We start from the raw sequence: 23,211 nt of genomic DNA, 5'->3' as shown, positions 1-23,211 counted from the left end.
TGTGTGCATGTGTGCTATGACAAATAAATCGAAACGCAACAATTTTATTTCAGCAGACTTTTTATCGTGTTTATACGAATTTCTAACTGTTTTTTTTGTTGTTTTTTCTCCAACTGGTGCACACACATACATACAAGTTTAGTACAAGCCCAAAATGTTTTCTGACCATTTATTTTAGTAATTTTTTTAGCATTCAGCAACTACATGAATTTATGTTCGTCGCTTTTTTTGTTTAGTAAGCACATTTGAAAATTTCAGCAATAAATAAATTTTAATTTTTGAAAATATAAATTTTACTTTTTTGTAATTGATTTTAAAAAGCATCTGATGACAAATAAATCGAGCTTTTGCGTTTAACGTTAGGAATTGAATTTTTTTATACAAAAATATTAGAAAAATTAAGTTTTGTTAGGTTGGATATTTAAATTTAAATTTTTTAAATAAAATATAAATTCATTATATGAACAAAATTAGTTTCGAAAATGGATATACAAATTTTTAATTACTTTTTGAAACTATTTTTTGTAATATATTTTGTTACTAATAATTTTTTTTTAATATTTTTTTAAAATAATTTTTTGAAAATAAATTTTTTGGTTTTTCTTTTTTTAATTCTTTGAAAAATTCAAATTCCTATCCAAACATCATAGAAAGGATTTTCTTTAATTTTTTACATTAAATAATTCGGAATTTTCGCTGCATAAATATATCAAAAATAAAGTTCTGCTGGGTTGCATCATTTAATATAAATATTTTAAATAAAATAATAAATTCACTAAACGAAAAAGATTTGTTTTGAAAAATATATTTTTTAATAACCTTTATGAAAATATTTTTAAATAACTTTTATGAAAATATTTTTTAATAACTTTTTTGAAAATATTTTTTTATATATATTTTTTATTAATACCTTTTCTACAATATTTTCTTAAAATATTTTTTTAAAAATTTTTCCGTTTTTTTTTTAATTTTTTGAAAATAAAAGTATTTTTTCTTTTTTCTTTAAAAAATTTAATTTTTCCACTCAAAATCATAGAAGAGATTTTCTTTTAATTTTTACATTAAATAATTCAGAAAATTAAAAAAGGGAATTATTCGTAAAAAAAATGACAATAAAACACAAATAGAAAAAATGATTTTCTTTAAATAATGTTTTCTATTTTTCTTTATTAGTTTTACAGAAAAATAATAATTTTAAAACAAAAAAATTTAAATTAATTTATTTTGTAAATAATTTTTTAAACCAATTTTTTTTTTTGAAATAAATTTATCTAAAAATTTAAAATATTTTCCAAATACATGTGTATGAACAATTTCTTTAATATCTGTAATTTTTTAATTTTTTTAATATTGTTTTTTAAATGTTTTTTTTTAATAAATATTAAGAAATTTTTTTTTCACTGCTAACTTTTCAAAAGACCTTGTTTATTAATACTTTTTTTTAATTTTTGTTTGGTTTTAATTTTTTGAAAATAATTTTTTTTAATAAAATTTTTTCTTTAAAAAAATAAAAAAAATTCTTTAAAAAAATTTCCGCATTATTTCATGTAAAAATTAAAATAAAAGCATATTTGTGATTTTAGACGCAAATTTAATTTTTTGAAAATACTTTTTTTATAAAAATTTTTCTTTAAAAAAATTTTCGAATTATTTAATGTAAAAATGAAAATAAAACCATATTTGTGATTTTAGACGCAAATTTAAATTTTTTAAAGAATTGCGATAAATTTTTAAAATTTCCTTTGCCGAATATAATACTAAGATATGCTATTAATATAACATTTATCTGTGCATTTGAAAATGAATTAAGAAAATAAAATAAATAAAAACATATTTAAAGCACATATCGAATGCACGGCAAATTCTCTAGCTTATGTTATAAAAAGCTTTTATTGGATTATAGGAATTCGGCAATAATTTCAAATAAATGCAAATTGATGTGTGAGCGCACTGCTGGCATTTAAATGCATATTTTTGGGTGCAAATTTTCAAATAACTATTGAATATTGCGTCAAATGCAGAAACTGATAAATTTTTGGCAATTTTATACAAGTATTTTTTTCTGTTTTCGGAATTAAATGCTTTTTAAAAATATGCTCTAAATTGCTGCTAACACCAGTCAGCTCATAAGTAATCCAAAAAATAATTTTTAAATATTCGATTTGTTTCAAAGATTCTAAATTTATTAACAAAAAAATGTTTTGTGTGCAAAAATAACTGAAAATATATTTGTATTAAAAAAAAATAACTGAGAATGTAGTTAGCTCAGTAGTAACACAAAAAAACTATTTTTGAATATTAAAATTTTATTTCGAAAATTTTAAATGTAAAAAAAAATTTGCTAAAATTTTTTAATGTCATATTGATTGGCAGCTGTCACGTCACGTGTGAATATGTGCATATGTTAGTTTTCAGTTAGTTATTTCTATACTGGTTGAGTTCGTAGACCTGCACCACCAGCAAACTAACGTAGATGGCGAGTCAATCGAAGGCTTTGGGGCCATTTATACATGCTGCTTCTTATGTAATTACAAATTTTTGTGTACATATGCATATGTACTAAGAATACTAAAACCCTTCATTTTTATTTAAGCACTCGCTCTTTGGCTGCGGGCAACAATTAATTATCAACCAAAAGCATTGCTGCAAGGCAATTTTGCACACTTTCTCACCACTTATTTACATACATACATATGTATATGCATAATAAAGCCAGCTGTTTTCAGTAGAAGTATCGAAAACAGAATGGCGCGCTTATAGCACAACATAATATATAAGCATATGTATAAGTGCAGTATATAGTACATATATACATATATGTATGTACATCAATGTATGTACATGTATATAAGTAAGTACATAAGTATATGTGCCTGTAAAACAAAAGTGCTTTGACCTTCTTTGCCACAAAATGCCCCGGGCATGTTATCTAACGCTTGATACTTTCACTTATAAGCGAACAATGCTTTGCTGTAGCATACCCACAGGCGTGATATACCAAATAGCTACAATATGCATATGCATGCGTATATATTTGTTCATTAATGTCGTGCATGATGTTTACCATCACGAAAATCCCCCAAAAAATATATAAAAATAACAACAACAACAACTGTGACCACAAATAAAGCGTGTAAACTTTCATAACTTACGCTTCAGGGGCAGCGCTATAATGGCGTAAGCGGTAAGTGGTGCTGTGATATATCACATGTACTTAACCGCACACACTTACACCGTTATAAATTTGTATATATGTATATGACAACAAGTTTAACCGCTCGCCACGCTGCATTATTTTATATACACTTGCAAGAACAAGTCTCGTATTTTCTGCTTATATGTATGTGTGTGTGTGTGCATAACATATAAGCCACAGCAGTGTTTTACTTTCATTCTTGCTGCTTTTTTGCGCCACACAAGTATTAATTTAAATTATTTGCATACTTTATGGCGCAACAGCGCAACAACCTATACAAACGGCGCAGAAATAAAGACAAATTCACACACTTGCTTGCCGAGCATGCATGTGAAACATGTTTATTGCCAAATATCTCGGTTTAAACCCCCCTCACCGCACCGCTATGCCGCACGCAACCCTTTCTGGCGGCATACGTTGACTGGCAACACTTTCCTATTGCTGTTTATTAGTTTGTGGCAACACACGCACACACATATACAGCTAACAACAGCGACAGGTTTACATAATTTATTTGAAAACGCTCACAAAAATATACACAACGTGCTTGGTGTGTTTGTGCGCGCACACAATGGCATGTCACGCCTGTCATTCGCACACCATTTTACCGTTTTACGCACACGAGCGCACACACACACCCATACACATGTTCACATGTAATATTTATGTTGTTAATTTCTGTTTAATTTTCTACTTTTGTCTTTGGCTTTTGTGCGTTCTATTTTTTGGCTGTTTTGTTTGTTGTTATTGTTTTTGCTTTTATTATAGCACTTCGTTTTCGTTTTTGTTTCGGTTACAACTAAACTTTTAATGAGCGAAAATTAACTCGCACTCATAAATATTTCATTAATTTGTTATTGGTGTTGTTGTTGTTATTGTTTTTGTTTCTGCCAAGCATGTGTGTCATTTGGCTGTATGTGGGTGTGCGCTTGCTTGCTGTGCGGCTGTTTTAATTTATTAAATAAATATTTCATAACAGTTTTGCGGTTGCGAAGTTCTGAAGGTTACAATAACAACAACAAAAGGTATGAGATTAATTGAAAGTAAGAAGAAACGCTAACTGCTGTGGCACCGTAGCTGAAATACCCTTCACAAAAAAAAGTTTTCCATACAAGAACTTGATTTCGAGCGTTCAGTATATGTGACAGCTATATGCTAAAGTGGTCCGATTTCAAAAATTTATTCGAATATTACAGCATTGCCTTGGGCAATAATCCATGCCAAATTTCCTGAAGATAATCTTTCAAATAAAAAAGTTTTCTATACAAGACTTTAAATTTGATCAATCAGTTTATACGGCAGTTATAGGCTACAGTGAGCCGATATCGACGATTCCGGCAAATTAGCAACTTCTTAAACTTCTGAAACATTAGTGCTCCTATATACAGCCATCGGAAAGACGATATTGGCTAAACTACTCAACCACGTCTCGCTGAATATTTATATATCTAGTGTAAGATCTCAGCGAAAAGGAAGAACGACTGGCGCGCTGTTGTAACCACGACAGCAGTGCCTGCGCTAATAAAGAAGAAGAAGTCTAGGATCTCTCAGATATTCTTCTGAGTGCACTTAAAAAAAACTTCACTCACTTTTTACAATTTTAGTCTTTTTTCTATGGGATTTAATATGCTTTTGGTGAAACTGACGCTCTATATTTGTCGATTCCATATGGCAGTTTTGGGCGTTTAATTGTCTTCTCAGCTGACAAACCCGGCGAAATTTTGTATTTTCAACCCTTAGGAGGTTCTTTCTTTCATCTAAATGTTATTTTTTTAGCTTTTATTACCTCAATATCTATCAAAAAGTAACTCAGTCTAAGCTTAAAACTTTCTAATGCTGTCAGCATCGTCTTTTGAGCCAATCTATGCAAAATAATCAAGCAGTCCTGGTCTGACATTTATAGAGAGAATGAAGCAGTCCTAGTCTGGGATCTTTTTCTCATTGAGCTGCCACATTATCCTACATACGCATAGCTTTTAATTGGATAAGAGATATTTTTGCTCGTTTCCTGTCTCTATATAATTCTCACATTAGAGAGAATATTCCATAATTTTTAGATTATAGAGAGAATGTCATATTTACTATATTGTAGGGAAAAGTTTTTCGCTACAGCGTTCAAAAAACGGTAGAAAAAAAGAAAGCAATCATTTTATGTAAAATTTTAACAAATGACCGTCGTCTGGTAACAAAGACCTACCCTTACCTGCCCTTTCACCGCTTAACTAAATATTTGAAAAAATATTTTTGAATCCAACTCTTGAAGTTGGTTGCAGCTGAAACCTTGGGGACAATACTATGTGGGAGAAAAAATTAAGGAATACTAGTTGACGATTTGACAAGGAATTAGCTCAACAAAGAAGATTACATAAGCTCATTTAATAAACGATTCTCAAACTGAGCAAGACTACTTTCCTATTGATTCTCAAACAGAGCAAAACTACTTTCAAATATGCCGAGAGCTACCGAAATGGAGGTTTCCGTTTTTTATATGAGCTTATTATAAACTTCGAACTCTCCGAAAGCGAAACAGAAAAGCTCCAATAGATGGCAGAAGTCCTGACTGAGAGTCTAAGAAAACTAAAGTTCCCGAGAAGATAAGTTCTATCGGATCTAACTATATTACAATTGCTGCTTTATTCACCACTCCTTACTGAGAGACCAAGGAAAAAAAAATTCCTGAAATAAAAAGTTCTGTAGAATCGAACTATGTGTTAATTGCTACTTTATTCTTGATTTCGCTGTTGCTCTTAATTATTTGACTCTGCCTGCCTGGAAAGGACTATCTCTGACTTAAGTTCATTTCTAAACATTTATATTTAGGAATTCAAGCTTTACTTGTGTGGAGTGTTGGATAAGAAAACTTTTGTAAATAACTGACTCTCCTCTGAGGGAAATAAGCATTTTTTTATCTAAATCCAGTTTTAAACGATATTATTTCGGAGTTTTCAATTTTTCTGCGAGGGATGTTCAATGAGAAAACTCTTTACTGGTAATAGACTTTGCCTGGTGGAAATTTTTCATCTTATAAGACTTGTTATAACCCTGAAGATCATTTTAAGTGATGAAATATGTCTACGAACCTTAAGCTACGAGCTGTAGATCCGGAGCTGTTGCTACTACTTAAAGCAGTACAGCTTAAGGTTTGGCATATAGTCACTGATCTCACTGCTCACTGTACCTTAGACGGTAAAAAATAGATATATTTGGAAGTTTGCATTTATTTGTTTTAGATTTAGAAGTAGCTCTATAAATCTCTTGAAAATGTTAACAATTTTACCAATAGCAGAAAACCACAACTCTGATTCAAGTATTTATCATTTGATTCTTCACAATGGCTCTGTTGATTATTTGTCAGATAATTTCTTAGAAAGACCGAAGCTTGGTAAGGAATATCAAAATGCGATGGAACAAGCTACCTGGATGCAAAATGACAAATGACATGTGCAAAACGGTAGATCGGAAGTACACAAAATTCCTATTGGCACTCGATAAAAGAGACTGTAGGAACTAGATCGGAATATTAACTGATCACTGTCTGTCACACGCACACAGAATGGGGCTGACAGATCGAGAAGACTGCAGGAAATGTCAAGAGCAAGGCACTAGAGAAACAATGGAGCATCTTTTGGCACTTGTCGCGCATTGGGAAGACTACATAGTATGTATACTAGATTAGACTAAAAGAGGTATCGATAGTGAGGCCACAGAGTCTGTTGAAATTCCACTACTACTCCACACCTAGTAACTGAACTTCACCTGGTATCGCAAAGGACCCAAACTGGTATATGCGTGGCTCATTGGCCTACCAGCCTAACCTAACCTAACCTAAGTTTCTTAAAGCACTTTAATATGAACATACTTATGTTCGGCTTGAGATGTCTTAAACATAAAGTGAGCTCAACTTGAATCACTTTTAAGTAATGATATTTTGGAGTTTTGACTTTGTATGCGGTGGAATGTTCGATAATATATGTTTCTGAATACTTCCAGGGGTAGTTTTTGACTGCACACACACTCAATGGACTTGACTGGATTGAATTATTTAATGTCCCATTTGATTGATGAAAAAATCTTCAATTTGATATTCCGTATATTATTAAGAGTAAGACTAATAAGTAAAAGACTTCTTTAAATTTCACACTTCTCTTGAAGTTGGCTGAGTTTATGCAAGTTTTTGCATTTCCGTACCGCGGACCCCAGTTTGCGAGTTATTTTGTAGGTTTTCTCTTACAAAGAATTCCTTTAAAGCTTTATCAACTTTGCACGTCAATTGATTTCATTCTTAAAGCCTTTGAAAAGTTAAAACTGATACTAACCAAGCTCTTTTTAGATAATACGATATGTTTCAAAAAGACATTTACATATCAAAGTTGAGGCGGATAACTTGAATTGAATTGAATGCCTGCCAAAAAGCGTATTTTTGCTCAAATATATTTTCAGTGCGCAAGTTAGCAACCTTGCGGTTAATAACCTAGAAAAACTTTCAAAAAATCGTGTTTTTAGTAATTTGAATAAATTTTAAATTTTGGAGATGGCAACCTTAAGGTGGCTTAGTTCGATTAGAAAGGCTTCAGAATGATCGTACTTCAAATACAATTTTAGCATCGCAGCTGGCAACGCCAACAAAAAAAATTTTTGCGATAATTTCAATAAATTTTAAATTTTTGAGATGGCAACCCTGAGGTGAATAACTAATAATAATAGAAGGGCTTCAGAATAATCATACTTTAGGAATCAGAAGAATCGTACTTTAGGTAATTTAAATACAATTTTAGCATTTTATGTGGCAACCCCAACACGGATATTTTTGCGGTAATTTCAATAAATTTAAAATTTCGGAGGTGGCAACCCTAAGGTGAATAACTAATAATAATAGAAGGGGTTCAGAAGAATCCTACTTATGGTAATTCAAATATTATTTTTTGCATATCATATGGCAACCCCAACAAAGAAATTTTTTTTTTGTAATTTCAACAAATTTCAAAATTTGGAGATGGCAACCCTGAGGTGAATAACTAATAATAATAGAACGGCTTCAGAATAATCCTACTTATGGTAATTCAAATACCATTTTTTGCATATCATGTGGCAACCCCAACAAAGAAATTTATTTGAGAAAGCTTGCGAAAAACATATTTTTTGGTGTTTAATATATGTTTTTGGTGTTTAAAATATATTTTCAATGCGAAAATAGACAACACTGAATAATTAGTTTACTTTATACGAAAACTCTGTTTTTTTTTTCAGAGTTGCCAAAGCACTCAAAACGTGACTGTTTGAAGACTCTGGCGATAAGCGTTACGAAAACTAGCAATAAGCGCTGCAAAAACCTCGCACAAATATTCGCATGACATAAATATTTTTATTTTTATTTTTTGTTTTTGCTTTTTGGAAATTTTCAGTAACTAAGTCGCGTAACTTTTTCATTTGATCACTTGCAAACAAACTCGTTTGGATTTTCCTTTTTTTATCCTTTAATTCTCGCTTTTTTCGATAAAATGAAATTCCACTTGTTTCTAATATACTTTCAGGCTAATCCTATTAGACTTAACCCAGTTTTATGAGCGAGCACATTTATGGAGGTCATATTGAGCTGTGTATTTTACAAATAAATAAACAACAAAAACACAAGCAAGCAAACAAACAAACCGAGTCTGCCAAGCGCAATATTAACTTGCGGCGCATTGCGGGGCGGGAAAGTGGGTTTAGAAAAACTCAAAAACACATTCAAATAAAATCTATACAGCATAACAACAAACAAACAGCAAATCCACTTTATTTAGCGAGATTTTTTTTTCGCAAATGCCCCGCCCCACCGCCGATTGTAAGCCAACAACTGGCACTGCAGTTTATCCGCCCTTTCGCAGTCAGCAATAATCCACTTTTATTTGCCATGCACCCTACATACCGACACACACACACACACGTACGTGTGCGCCCGGATCCAACCGTACGCCTGTGTCCTTGTTCACTTGCCATTCCGCAGCCACACCCGGCTGAACCTGTACCGCTTGCCTTGCCTTGCCCGACGGCGCTCAGGGCGTTGCAACAGCTGCTAAGTTGTTGGCAAGCTGGCGTAAAAAGCTGTTTGCGGTTTATTTGCCACAGCAGCAACATCATCACTAGCAGCAGCAGTTGCATAAGCAGTTTGAGTTTGTGCTTTAGCGCTGGAATATCGCTGCAATAATAATAAGCTGACCCAAAAACGAAACGAAATCCGCCAGCAGCCAAGTATGTTTGTATCTCTCACGCTCTTTCTTCGTGTTTGTGTGTATGTGTGTGCTGTGACATCACTCATCTCATTGCTGAAGCTCAGCTGCTTGTTGCAACGGGTTCATTCCTTGCGCTTGGGGCGCTGTCGTTCTTTGGCCTGTTGCCCTACTCCAATTCAGTGCGCAATCCTTCGCCAGCCAACTCTCCAACGCCGCTGCCCCCTTGCACTTTGGAATTCCACTTTTCCACTTTCGACATATTCTCAATCCGCCGGGTGTGCTAGTCAGTGAGTCAGTCGCGCGTGCCTAGGCATACCTCGCACCGCCGCCGTGCCATCAGTATCGGTGTCATTCTGAGCTCGAGCTGCTCGATTTGCCCGAGTTGTCAGGCCGTTTTCCACCACTTTCATTTCCATTTTCATGCGGTTGCCAGTTTATTAATGTTGACATAAGTGAAATCCATGTTGATGTTGTTGCAGCTGCTGTTGTGCCTGTTGACTTTATCTCTATGGCTTTGTTGTAATAATAGTAATTCGAGTTGTTACCAGCATTGCTCCTTTGTTGCTCAGAACTACATATGTAGGTGTGCAGCTATGTGTTCACATATACATACATAAACAGTAATCATCCTTTGCTGTACACATCGTTTATACGTCAGTCGTTTGATGCGTCTTCTGGTTGCCCCATTCAGTGCTCGGTAATTGAACCAAATATATTTGTAACGAGGGAGTTGTTCGACAAGCTATTTAAAGCACATAGTTTAGCTTAATATATATACAAAGACAAATAAGTAGAGTAATGCATAGACATGTATTTCGAACCCCGGGCTAAAATAAGCCGGTTCGCTTACATTTTCGAATACAGTTGGGAGTCATCTTCACGTAATCACAGTTGCAGCTTCTCTAAGAAAGCGCAGAGCAAAGAAACACGCTTCAAATGAAACAGCTTGCGTTGGATTCGTTTTTCGTATTCTCTTCATAAACCTGAAACTAGCCGAAGATTCTTATTCACTCAGTACGAGTTTCAATAGAAAATAACTTGAAAACGGCTTGTAAACCACATTACTGCCGAAGCTCGAGAAATTTTACTAAGTTTTCTAAACTGCAGACCCAATTAAATGTTGCTTAGTTCATTAGAAGAATATGGATCTGGTATTTTCGGAACGAACTGACTTTAAATTTTTCCAATACCCCAACGGTTACAGGCTCAGTCGACTACATAGCCGCTTAAGTCCGTTTAAATCGGATAGGGTCGAAACAACTAGTTATGGATCTGGTATTTTCGGATGGCCTCGAGTCTTTCGATTACACCATGGGTTACAGGCTCAGTCGACTACATGTCCGTCTAAATCGGGTTGATTCTGACCATAACCAGCAAAGCTTTACAGTGAATCCTAAAATCCTTTTAACTGGTTCTTATTTAGTAAGCAATCAGGCGTTCATAATGTCTTTTAGTAAGCTGTTTCCAATTTTTATCGAAAAACTCTCGACGGAACGCTGAAATGAGACGACAATAAACTCCCACTTCCATATGACAGCATATGGACGGTTCAGAGCATAAATTTTACGGCAAGCGCAAAATTAGATTCTGTGCCGTCCGGAATTCACTTTGTAGCTATGCAACTTCAAAACCCTTTACATATCTAGACATGGTAATAATATGAATACCTCTTGGCTTCTCTGAACACGTGAGCTATTCGTACTGAGCTCTCTACTTTATAGAAGATATACACCTTATCCAAATCTTCTTCAATTGGAGATTTTCGACAGAGACAAGATGTATTATTTGTTGCATCTGGGGTCAAGTTCGACTTTTGGCAACCTTCATCCTCAAACCAATTTGAAGACCTCACATTAAAAACATTGTTTTTAGATAAACTAACTTACAATGTTGACTATTATTCGCAAGTTCATGGCTTTTTTAAGCTGCGATCCAGTCCCAATACGCAAAGTATCGAGAAGTACCCGCTGATGATATTCCTAAGAAGAACCAAATCGATATATTGTAACAACATTTTTTTGGAAGGCGCTGAAGGCACGCGGGAACTGCGATTATTAGCTATAGCAAAGCCACAAACCAAACAAGGGGTGTGAAACTTGACTAAAATGTTGTCTGAGCACTAGAGAGCTATCGAAATGCTTAAAAATATAAATTAGTTTGACAATACAAGTATAAAGAAATTATGACATAATAGTGTCTCTATGAACTCGGAAGTTATTTCAATTTTATTTTTTTTTTAACTATCTTCTGATACTCGGTGCCGCAAGCAACTATTTTAGTTTAACGAACTTTCAAAAATTAATTAAATTCTTTGTGTAACTAAATCCAATAATAAAGAGATTCCTCGAATGATAGCAAGTTTATTGACCACCATTTAATCACGTTTATATTTGAAAAGCCAATTCCCGTCACTCCTTTCTCATATTACTTTCTTTCCTACTCATAATTTTGCCCACATGCTTATTAACATCATCCATCTCAGTATTATTACTTCATTGCGGCACATCCTTTTCACAAGGACACCAACAATGATTTCATAATTTATCAAAGCACTCATTTCGCTTGAGCTCGCCTTAAAGTTTCCGGCCAGTTAGACAAGTCAATATGTATGAACTGACGCAAGACGTTCGGTCGGATACCTGTGGTCGGTCAGTGAGCTAAACCTCACAGCTGCCACTTTTTGTTGCCTCACAAAGCAAAGAAAATGCATAAGAAAAAAGAAAGAAAACGTTCACCACTGGTCATCAGCAGCACGTTGGCTCCCAAAACCCTATCGATATGTATACTTACATATATATACATATGTAGGTATCTCTGGTAAAAGCTTTTGTAACCAGAGTTATGTTTCTTGATTTCAGTTCGTTGTTGTGGCGCACAAGTGAGGCGTAGAGTGTAAGACACTTTTGGACTTGGTTTTGGCAACATTCTTGTGAAAGTTTTCCGCAAATGCCAGCAACATGAAAATTTATTGTTTTTCTCCAACAGTGTTTATCGTTGAAAACTTCAACAGTGGCAATTTGAGTTTCGCTCTTTCATACAAACGCAATGCTGTGGCACACGTTCTATCTCTTGCTCTCATACTACAACTCTGTCTCACTAACAGCGCTGCAATATATTTGACTTTGCCGTTGTTTAGTGGAAAATTTACTCAAAAGTTAGTTGTAGATATATGTATATGTATGTATTTTTGGTATTTTTGTATGATTGTACGTATGTATGTATGTACATACAAACAAATAATAAGCGACGCATTCGTGCGGAAGAATGTTACTGCAACTGAGGAAGCCTGCTATCAGCAAGGATATAGCGTCGGCACACCGCAAAGGTGTAAAAGGATTTTTAAATGTGGGCATCACTTTTAAGCTTAGCGTTTTAGCTGCAAGAAACAGCATTTTCACTTCGGTGCTTTTGGTATTTTTAGGCGAAGACAACGCAAAATTGGCAAGCTTACAAAGTACGTTGGCGAAATATAAACACTCAATTCAATGAAATATTAATTAGCTACATATTTTAGCAGGTTAGTGTGGTCTCTGATACAGTTATTTATAAATTTATTAAATTCTTTTATTGAATTATAATTTATAACTTTTTTTCGCTATCCAATACAATTAATGTTATTGAAAGGTGGATTTTTCACGCAATAGTGCTACTTATGTTATACAAAGTGAATAAAAAAAATATCCCACAGAGGGAAATTTTTGTTAGCTACTGCAAAACTTTGTTATACATGTAGATGTGCAATTTAGGGCATTTTAAAATTTTCTTTGCATTAAATAAAATTTCCTTTTAAAGGAAATTTTTACGGTATGCGTTTTTATACAAATACTTCAGGTTTTATGTTATGGTTATTTCGTATGTAGATAAATAAACAAAAATAAAAATTTCCCTAGAAAGGAAATTTTTAAATTTATGCCAATTGTAATAGAAAACTGAGAAAACAATTTTTTTTTTACATATTTATTAAAACTTTGCTCTGTTTATAGCTATTTTATAGCAAAAAAGTACACTCTTTACTCGGAAAATAGCTTAAATCCTTTTATGTCTAACTCTAATACCAAAACGCAAATTTCACTATATCTGAGACCACATTAACACAGCTATTCTTCTTGCACACTTCATTTATTTCTTTATTCTACGTGAAGTAATAAAAATACTACGATTCTTCTTCAATTTAAACGTCATACTTATGAATGCTTTAACCGCGAACTACAATTTTAGACGGCTATTTCAACTGCTCTCATTACGACCGTTACATTGTTCACTTTCGGAAGTAATAATAATCATTCAAAAAGTTGACAGCAGCAATGTTGCAGTAAGCGGAAATAACAGTTCGTCTGTTTGTTGCTTTTGTTGTAATTTCAACATTTAAGGTGCGCGAAAAAGTAGAATGAAAGCATAAAAAGAAAATCAAAGAAGAAAAGCGCAAATATTAATATAAGTATACATGGGTACTAGTGTTTATGTTAGACAATAACAAAATCGCAAGTGAGTCTGTAAGTTGTCTGCTTATTATTATTGTTGTTGCAAAATATATTTTTATCTCCAGCACTGTTGTTGACATAATGTAAAGTGACATTTTGACATGAATTGAGTTGTTTGTCGTTATGATAAGCAGCATTAAGAATGAATGTAGGGTATACATATATACATATGTATGTATGTATGTACAAATGGCAAAATAAGATGTGAGAAAATGGAAATAAGGGCGATAAGCAACTACTGATGCGAAATTAAAGTGAAAGAAAATTAAGATAAATACCGTACTATAAGCGATTGTGTTAGAAGGGGAGATCTCTCTGTGAGTTGTCTCTCCTGACAGAGTTAAGAAAAATTAAACATGATTACTTAATAAAGTTTATGAACAGTGTCGAGAACGAGAAATTAAATATCTGATTTGGTAACTTCATGAGCTAGAAAGCAAAACTTGGACATAAGTAGTACAAAAATAAATTAATAATATTTAATTTAAATAAAAGCAAATAGTATTTTGGTTTAGATAAATGGAAATATACAAGTTTATGAAACTTATTTGTACGCTTAATTTAATAAAAAATTTTCGTTTATTGTTTTGCCGCTCAATCAATATAAAACATTTTTTTTTAAATAACCCTCCGAAAAAAATTTTATGAATTTATAATTTTTCAACATTTTTCGACTTCTTAACTATCAGCAATTTGTATTTTCCAATAATCAAAATTAAAAAAAAAAAATACCCCTTTGAGGGAAATTTTATTGATTCACATTTTTTTTACGTTTTTCGAAACTCTAACTATCAACTATTTGAAATTTCCAACAAACCAAATTTAAAGAAAATTACCCTTGAGGGAAATTTTTTGGATTTACATTTTTTAAGGTTCCTCGAAACTCTAACTATCAGTTATTTGTATTTTTATAAAAACCAAAATTGTAAGCAAATTACTCTTGAAGGTGATTTTATTTACACAACTGCTTAGTTGAAATTTTGTATTAAATTGATATTTTACATATGCCTGTTATTGCTGTCAAAAGCTGCACTTTTTGCAAAGGTTAAGTTCAATTTATCGCAAATAGAATCAAACTAACATATTTCTACCTTTGAAACGCTACCACATCTAGCATTTGCTATTCATAGAAGTAGATTATGTGTGCGCTGCACTTATTTACTCCGCTAACAAAAGCAGTACTCCTATCACAACACACTACAACTACCATGTGCACATATACATACAAAAGCAGAAAGCCATGCTGCATAGTCCCTTTTAATTAGCCCGCACAACTTTATTAATTAGAGTAAATTTCATTCCTGGTTAATATTTGAGAAACTAATGAACATAATTAAAAATCCACTTCAATCCGCGTAACTGCTGCCACTACAACTCCACCGGCTATGCCACACCGCCCCGCACTTAACAAAACCGTAACACTTTCCCTACAACAGCCTAGTGGTGCTGGCTACCAATAACTAATCGAACGTAGCTCGGCCATGCGGAAGTCCCAGCCAAGAGGACGTGGAGTTGTATATAACCGTAAAGTGCAGCAGGCACAAGGCGCAAGGCGAAGGCATCCAATTAATAACATTGATTAAGCTGATTGAAAGCGGACATAAATACAAGGCTGATGGTGCAAGGAAAAGCCGAAGGCTAAAAGGAAAAGGAATTAGTTGGTTGTCATAGATGGATAGAAATCTCGGCGCTTCGTGCGCTATGCCTATTAGACGGCGGCAATAACGACAAAAAACGTGCCACAGTGACGCGACAGCGGAGTGGCACATCGAGTGTATAGATTGGCAATCGAAAAAGTTGTAGTGAAGCGACACACAGACAGACGGACAGACAGGTAGATACCGACAACTAGCTGCTAAGCCGTACAGCCGCCACTTGTACCAGCCTCTCAGTTACTGGCGGTGTATTGAACTCATTTGAACTGCGTACAGAGCAGAGTTGTGGCAGTCTATGGGGAGAACTGTTTAACGATAATCGGTGGATTGGTGTGCTTTGACAGTCAGCGATTGGAAAGTCAAAGGCACATTGCTGTCTTACACCAAGCCGATGCCAGTGTGTATAAGTAGTCAGTCTTCCGTTAGACGCCGGTATTAGGAAGTTTTCCACAATACTATATAACATATGTATGGCACATTGGGATTATTAAAAAAGTTTGTGCTCTTCTGCTATTACTTTTTTATCTTTGATTGTTCGCAATGAAATGCGTAACGTTAATATTTGCTAGTAAGATTAATTTTTAAAGCCACAAACATGCAGGTTTGAGTGTGCTTAAATTTATTAGAGTTGAGTAAAAACATAGATATTAATTAATATTTCTTTAGGAAATTTAATAACAAAGCAGCTGCTAACAGAAGCGGTTTTATGCACTCAAATCGGACATACTTAATAAAATATCCCTAAAGGGAATTTTTTGAAAATTGAGTATATTAATTAAAATTGCTTGTAGAAATTTAAAAGTGAGTTAACTACGCACGAAAAGCACTTTGCCGCTAAAACTGCAGTTATCTAAAAAAATATCCCTAAAAGGAAATTTGTAGTAAAATTGCGTTTTTAAAAATTATAATCAGAAAAATTTCCTTGCCAGGGATATTTTTATTTTAGGCTAAATACCTGCATATTAACATTACTTTTGTAAAGCTATTCATATTAAAACCAAAATATAAATTTAAAAAATTTACCCAGGAAGGGAAATTTACAAAACATACGGTGTTTTAAACAATCAAATGTTTGAATTTAAAAAATGATTTATGCCTACTAATTTACAAAAATTCCCGAAGAATCTTTAAAGGGATATTTTGTTAATAATTTTTGGTCCAAATTAATTGGTTAACAAGCTAAAATCAAGATAGCATTATAATATTGGCAACCAGAAATTGTTTCTATTGCGAAAAAAATATAAATGAATTTCACAAGAACTTTTACAAATACAATTCTTTAGATTTTAAAGTAGAAATGCAACTAATATTCATATTAAAGTTCTATTTTGCTGTTACCTCTTTCAACGTTTACTCTCACCTTGCTTCCCTGACGCTATTTCTCTCCCACCTTCACTCTCTTTATAACTCGTTCTATATTTCGGAACTTTAACACGATTTTTATAAACTTTTCCACCAAAATGTCGCCTGTACATATGCAACTCTAATGTAACTGGTTCTTGCACCTAAAAGTATGCAACAAAAAACGTGCAACTTTTTGTAATTTAGTTGAACACACAGTATTGTATCAAGCTTTTTAGTATACGAATATTTATATTTGTTGTTCAGCGGTGTATTTGAATTTTTTCTTGGAACTTCATTTGCCCTCAACAACATAAATTCCCTTTAGCTGCATGCAGCATTTCAACTGCTTCAGCGCCATCGTTTGCGAGTTTTGCTCGTGCGCTTCGGTCGTCTTTTCTCTTATCTTTATTTTCAAACTGTGCATGTTGTTCTTGTGTTTTGTTGGTGCTGCAGAGAAATATTTGCTACTGATTTCACTAGCTGGCTGCTGCAAAATTTTGCTATCATTTCGCTTATTTCTTTACTCTAAGGTATGATTGTATCACGTGAAAAAGTGTTGAGGAGTCTTCTGAGGCAACTTGGTAGATTTGAATGCTTCTGTGCTTTTTTGGAAAACCCCAACTGGCATTGTGAGCGCTCATCCTTTGCTCTTTCGCATACCTTATGCAAATGAGCATTTAACGATGGCAAAGAGAAAGAGCAGTGCATACACAAACAAACATACATATAGTATGTATGTAGTATCCCCCTCTTCAAGACCCGTAAAATTAACAAAGCAGCTTATACTGACTGCTCGCAGCACAAAGAAAGCCTTTTGAAGTTGACAGCCAACAATGTGTAGTTGGAAAATACTTCAGCAATGCATCTGCATTTCTTACTACCTCCATTGCCGAAATCATCTTCGAAACTAGCAAAAGTTTGCTAGGGCGAATGTTAGTAGAGCAAGAGAAATACCTAAAGACTTGCACCGGAAAAACTTCAGAGAGAAAATGCAAATTGTTTAAATTAAGGGGCAAGTGAAGTTAGAGATTAAAAATAAAATAAATACAGTGACTGGGAAGATGTGAGATAAAAATATTTGTTTGTGCAGTGCCGGCGAATGACAGGTCTCTGCAGCATAAAAAATGAGAAAAAAAATTAGAAAAAAAAATGAGAAAATAGGTACACAGCTGTGTGCGGTATGAAGGACTTCAAACGGCGCGCTATAGTAAACAAATTATGTTAAATTTCCAAAATTACCCTTTAGAGGAAATTTTTCTATGAACATATTTTCGAAAAAGAGATTAATGCAAACAAGTTTTGGAGGAAATTGTATGATATAGCTCACACTTTCCCAGAGGGAAATTTTTCTATTAACTTATTTTCATTCATTTTTCTATTAACTTAGTTCAAATTTGGAAATTTGTTAAGCGAGTTTTTTGACGAATAATAAAATAATACATACATGAAAATACAATTATTATGAAGTAATTTATTAGAAGAATTATGGTGCATATAATTTTGTAAAACTTCAAAATTACCCTGCAGGGGAAATTTTTATTATGGACGTATTTTCGATAAGGATGTTAATACAAACAAGTTTTGACAGATTTTGGAAGTAATTGTATGAGATATTTCGTATTTCTAATGGAAATTTGTTAAGCGATTTTATTCGAGGTATAATTCAACTCTCGTAAGTTTTTACAAAAGTTTAATATACCTACATGAAAATACAATTATTACGAAGTAATTTGCTAGAAGAATTGTAGTGTATATAATTATGTAAATTTTCAAAATTACCTTTTAGGGGAAATTTTTTATGAACGTATTCTCAATAAAGAAGTTAATGCAAAAATTTTAGAAGAAATTTTTAAAGTAATTGTATGACATTGCTTCTACAAAAGAATATTTTTGAAGTGAGCTTTTCTACGAGTATTTATATTTTTAGAAATGTTTAATATAAGTAAAAACTTAAATACTGATTCAATAACTAAAAAAAATCATTCAAAGTGTAATAATATATTTTTAAAATTTTCTCTAACGAAATTAAAGTTAGTAGTACCAAGCAAGTAATACTTGAAATACTTTAATTTAAACTCAATGTGAAATTTAAATTTATTGTATCAATGAATTATCGCAAATTGAAGTTAACATTAGTCACAACCAATTTCAAAATTTCTTATTGGAGCGAAAATTATTGCCATCATTGGCAAACGCAAAAAATAATTGATTGAAAAAATACATACACAAATGTACATATGTACATATATACCACATATATATAGAACATATGTATTATTTTTAGTTAAAATTCAAATATAGTCAACAGATTGGAAACGTCCCAATTACAAAACAAATATGACAAGTGCACACACAGAGACAGATTAGAATAAAGATTAGTTTTCACAAACATTTGCTATTTTTTGCTGGAAATAATGATAAAATGTGCATATACAATAACTCAGCTTTTTGAATTTTAAACTGAATACTAACTCAATTAGCAAACAATCAGTAATTTAATAATTTTGAAAGCACATATGGAAATTAAATAAATGGCAATAACAAATATGTATGTATACCGCTTTGTTCACTAGCAAATTGACATCAAGTGCCGTCAACGCACTAACGCTTGTAATTTTGAAAAAATATATGCTTGACGGACATATTATAAAGTAAATTTTCAATTGAAACATTGTTTTTAAAATTTCCCCCAAAAAATCCCTGTAGGGGAAATTTTTCAAAAAAGTATCTTAAGCTTAAAAATAAAGTATTATCTAGCAAATCTATATTTTAAAGCAATTTCGAAAACATCTTATATAGATACATTAGCATATGAACTCCACATTATATACCCATTCATTGTAAACACTGCTCAGAACTTAAGTTCACTAAAACAGCATAATTACCTATGAATTACCATTGCAAGTAACTAGGCATTTACAAATATCTACATTTGTATACATAAGTACATACCATATAAATACATATGTACATATGTATGTGTTTGTATGCTGAATGTTCTGTAATTACTCTACAAATTCATGGTTTTCTAAAATCCGCTGCCTCATATACAACACCTGTGCGCTAATGTATTTTAATTATTGGTAATGACAACCACTTAATTAGCAGACTCGACACAACGGTGTTTATGGAAATAGCTATGCGCATATAAACGCAAATTTATACAATTATAAACACATACAAGCATCTGCATTATTTACCGGAAACTTTTAACTCTACAAGCTTGTATTAAATTTCTTTAAATGATATTTTAACGTGGGTATCTTAAGATTTACATAAATTATAGAAGTGCAATTTAGTACTATATTTAGAAACGATTATGTTCCATTTTCGAAAATTTTCTATGAGGGAAATTTTTTTATTTAAATGAAGAACCATCATTGGTGATGAAATTTGAAGCAAATTTATATGCTTTTCGAAAATTTCCCTATAAGGGAAATTTTTTTAATCAAAGGAAAAACGGCTATAAATGGAATTTTCAAGTCTCTAAAGCAAATTTAGTTGCCTTTTATCAATTTCCCTTCAAGGGAAATTTTTTACTTTTTATTTTATAAAGAGATTTGCACTTTATTGGCGTTATTTCAATAGAATAAATGCTTTTTAGCGAATATTTACGTTTTATTTCGTTAAAATTTATATTTTAAGATATATTGGACACAGTTAGATGTGTATTTACATAGAAACTTTATTTTAGTCAAGTAGTAGAATAAAATTTAGGTAGTAAGGCATAGAAACAGGTTAACAGTTATATAAGCAAGTTGGCGTGTGGGAGATTTACTTAGCCAGTCGTACGTGATTAAGTAAGTGGATAAACAAGCTTTTGGTATCCCAAAAGACTGCATACAGGCAGGATTACTAGAGCTTTTCGTTAGACGCTACTGCAAGAACTAACAAAGTATACGATTCACACATAAATTTGTGGATGCATGTATAGTATGTGCATAAGTATGAATGTATGTATATGTATTTACGAATTCATGTACGTATGTATGTTTAGTAAGCCTTCGCGCTTTTTCAGCTGCTTGTAACTGCGCTCCGGAGTAGGGTGTTAATATGAAATATGATTTTTACGATGCCACCAGTTGTTGTTGTTGCCACGGCTGTCATTACGCGGCTATATTCCTGAGTCTGTTAGTTTTGTTGTTGCCACTGCTACCGCTCCAATTTACGCTTTTACACTTCCGCAATGATGTGTCAGCAACACGGCAGCCACACACAGGCCCACATTCACCGGCACATAGCCAACGAATGAGCGGGATCGCATGCCGCATTCAGCGTTGCGCCAAAACTTGTTAAGCCACACACATACAGTCATAGAACGTTGACTACTGGCGGCTGCATGAGCTTGTTTACATAGCGCAAAAGGTTGCAGTGATGACAGAAAAGCTGGATTGGCACACAAAAAGGACACTGGCAACGCCATGAACAGCCGTGGCATGGCATGGCGAATGAAAGGATATTTTAATCTTTAGTTAACATGACAAGTGACTCAGCTTACGACAAGTAAACGGTTTTTTGTACGTGCCCCTATACCAATATGTTAACAAGGAAACAGGCACAAGAGACTAACCAGCGGTAGCAGTGGGAGTATGGCATTCATTGGTGTGTATGTGTGTGTGTGTTAGTGTGCTTTTAATACAAATTTGTATGCAAAACTGTAGGAGAAGGTAGTGATAAGCGACACATACACCCACTACTTATATATGTGTGTATGTAGTTCGTCACTTTTAATTGCAACAAAATAAAAACGCCATTAAGCTGTAGCCAAACTATGCTCGCACAGCGACTACGACACGCTCAAGCCGTCTATAGTTTAATGAAGTGTACCGAAATGAGGTGTTGATGGCCATATACATACATTCACAGGTACATAAAATATATATACATACATATATATAAACAAATCTGTGGGTGAGGGTAGGAATGCGCTCATCAACGCTGCCGTCAACTAAAAACTGCTTAAATGAATTTATATGTATGAAGGTATAAATCCAGGTGTGTATGGGTCTTTTTGCAGGGATATGCAATTAACATGCGCATATGTGTGTATGTGTATATGTGAAAAGTAAATATATAAATGCACTCACATGTGAATTTTTCTGCTAGCGTTGCTTTTTCACAGTTTGTCATTAGTCGTAAAATTCAGGAGTTTGAAGTGTTGAAGTCTGAAAGAAAAATAATGAAAAACTGATTAGATATACACATGTATATAGTATTTAGTTAAAGAAGCTGTCTATGGTATGTGAAAAAATTTATTAAAATAAATTTTGCTGAGAAATTAAAAAAAAAATAACCACATTAATCCAGAGATAAACCGTAAAATATTATTTTTAGCGTTAAAAAAAATATTTACAAAAAATATCCAACAAATTTACCAATTTAAAAAAAAAAAAATATCCCTAAAATTTCCCGTTGATATTTTTTATGGAAAATACAATATACCAACCTTATCAACATTAAAATAATTATAATTAAAAAATACCAACAAATTTCCCTTTTTTTTGCAAAATTATCTCTAAAATTCCCCAATTGGACCTTTTCGAGAATTATAAATATATGAAAAACATAACTACAGTTTGATTATAAATATCATTTCAGTAATCATTTCCATCGATAAATATACTATAATTGGCTTATTGTAGAAATATGGATTTTTCTAAAATTTCCCTTACGGCATTTTTTCAAATATAAAATTTAACAATTTTGGAGTTGGGATTTTTGATTACTTATATTGTCTTACATTTGTTTTTAAACAAACACTAATATTTCTAGTAAAAATTAAAATGCATATGGACAAATATTGCTTTTTCCAAAATTTCCCTGGGTGAATTTTATTTTGGTTTACTTTTAACTTTATACAGTTATTAATTATTATTATAGTTATAAATATTATTATTTAAAAGTTTTAAAATGTCTAATATTGTAATCGTAAGATTTGGGATATTTTATATTTAAGGGAAATTTTTTTATTTTATTTTGGTTTTAACGTTTTAACATTAGCTTTGAAATAAACAAACAAAACTGTTTTAATTTCAGACGTGCCACTTGAAATTTCCCTAGCGGGAAATTTCTGTAACACTTTTTCAAGAAAAGATTTGCCAGATTTAAGTTTAGCAAACAACTTTATTACTGTCTGGTATCGAGCAGCACACTTTTAACAAAAGATTTGTCAGATTTAAGTTTTGTTATCAATTTTACTGCTATTTTCTATAGATCCATTAAAGAAAGAAAAAGCACTTGTATACAAGTTTTGAGCGGAAAATATTAAAATTTCAAATAAATCCATCAGCTGCTATTACACTTACTTTGTATACTTTGGCAAC

General features: G+C 32.6%; 1 protein-coding gene and 1 long non-coding RNA gene across 2 annotated transcripts in view; one reads left to right on the top strand and one right to left on the bottom strand.

Annotated features, from left to right (window-relative positions):
- LOC126758198 (uncharacterized) overlaps positions 1-23,211 on the top strand; it is a 165,368-nt gene that overhangs the window by 113,569 nt on the left and 28,588 nt on the right. The gene's annotated exons all lie outside the window — the stretch shown is intronic.
- Positions 1-23,211, bottom strand: part of LOC126758223 (uncharacterized) — a 196,122-nt gene that overhangs the window by 171,138 nt on the left and 1,773 nt on the right. Inside the window, exon 2 of the long non-coding RNA XR_007666832.1 lies at positions 21,976-22,053. This is a non-coding gene — a long non-coding RNA (uncharacterized LOC126758223). The remainder of the gene's footprint in view (positions 1-21,975; positions 22,054-23,211) is intronic.

The sequence above is a fragment of the Bactrocera neohumeralis genome, chromosome 5 (genome assembly GCF_024586455.1).
Source record: "Bactrocera neohumeralis isolate Rockhampton chromosome 5, APGP_CSIRO_Bneo_wtdbg2-racon-allhic-juicebox.fasta_v2, whole genome shotgun sequence".
In the NCBI taxonomy this organism is placed as follows: Eukaryota; Metazoa; Arthropoda; class Insecta; order Diptera; family Tephritidae; genus Bactrocera; species Bactrocera neohumeralis.
Note: the sequence above shows the minus strand (reverse complement) of the source record. Positions and strands in the feature narration are given on the sequence as shown.